We start from the raw sequence: 1,509 nt of genomic DNA, 5'->3' as shown, positions 1-1,509 counted from the left end.
AAAAAAAAAAAAAAAAAAAAGATGTGCTTGCAGACAGGAGCCTGGTATGGCTGTCCTCTGAGAGGCTCTGCCAGCACCTAAGACAGATGCAGATACTCACACCCAACCATTGGACTGAGCCCAGGGACCTAAATGGAAGAGTTAGGGGGAAGGACTGAAGGAGCTGAAGAGAATGGTAACCCCATAGGAAGAACAACAGTATCAATTAACCAGACCCCTCAGAGCTCCCAGGGTCTAAAACACCAATCAAAGAGTATACATGGGATGATCCATGGCATCAGTGGGAGGGGAGGTGCTTGGTCCTGGGGAGGCTTGATGCCCCAGAGAAGGGGTATGCTAGAGGGATGAGGCAGGAGTGGGTGAATGAGTGGGGGAGTAACATCTTAGAGACAAAGGTAAGGGGGATAGGGTGGGGGGATTCATGGAGGGGAGACCAGGAAGGGGGATAACATTTGACATTTTCCACTTTCTACCTTTCCTTAAATTATTTTCAATTCCCCCTATAGTTTTAGAAGAGGCTGTCAATCCCATGTGGATCTAGAATTATCATCTCTAGGCAAATTGCTTCTTTTTGCCACATATAATTGTCTCTAATAAAGCTTTCACTTTCCACTCCGTTGAGCTTGATATTAACATAATAACAGCAAGTTTCTTCTGTTGAATGGGGCTTGCTTAGTATGTTTTTCTCCATCTTTGGAACTTCTTTCTTGATCATTGTACTTTAAATACGTCTTTTTGATGACACAGGACACATGTCTTTTGTTGTCACATACTATGGAATCCTGTGTCTTTTATCTGACAAGTTTATCTTGTGCATTATAATTATTTGTTCAGATATTTTCATAAGATCTCACTATGCTTGTACTGCAGTCATTTTCTATGTTATGTTCTCCTTTTATTGACCTTAATTAATTCACCAGTGTTTCTGCATTTCCTTTTCTTCCTTTCACAGATTGGTGTCAACACTGATTGGATTTCTGCATCTTACAGGTTTACCTAATTTTAAATAGTAATTTTATGACAGCTACACTAGAAGCTTAAGCATGCAAGACTTCACGTTTAAACATTCGATCGAGAAGAGCAAGCCTGGCTTGCCTTTCCCCAGATCTCACTGCTCAGAAGCAATTTCTTTAAATGTCTTTAGCTTGTTTTTCTAATTAACATACATACTAGTAAATAAAGTTTTCATGCTGTTGTTTAATTTCTAAAATTGTAGATACTGCCTATTGGCTGTGCCTTAGTCTAGTGAAAAACTATGTATTAGTGTGCTCTGGATGCCCCCACACACACACAGCATGTACGCACACACACACACACACACACACACACACACACACACACACACACACAGAGACAGACACAAACTTTGAGGCATAGTGTGGTAGTTTCAGTGAGAATGGCTCTCATACCAGGTGGAAACAAAAAGAACTATTCAAAGAATCAACCAAACCAGGAGCTGGTTCTTTGAGAAAATCAACAAGATAGATAAACCCTTAGCCAGACTAACTA

The sequence above is a fragment of the Mus pahari genome, chromosome 15 (genome assembly GCF_900095145.1).
Source record: "Mus pahari chromosome 15, PAHARI_EIJ_v1.1, whole genome shotgun sequence".
Classification (NCBI taxonomy): Eukaryota; Metazoa; Chordata; class Mammalia; order Rodentia; family Muridae; genus Mus; species Mus pahari.
Note: the sequence above shows the minus strand (reverse complement) of the source record.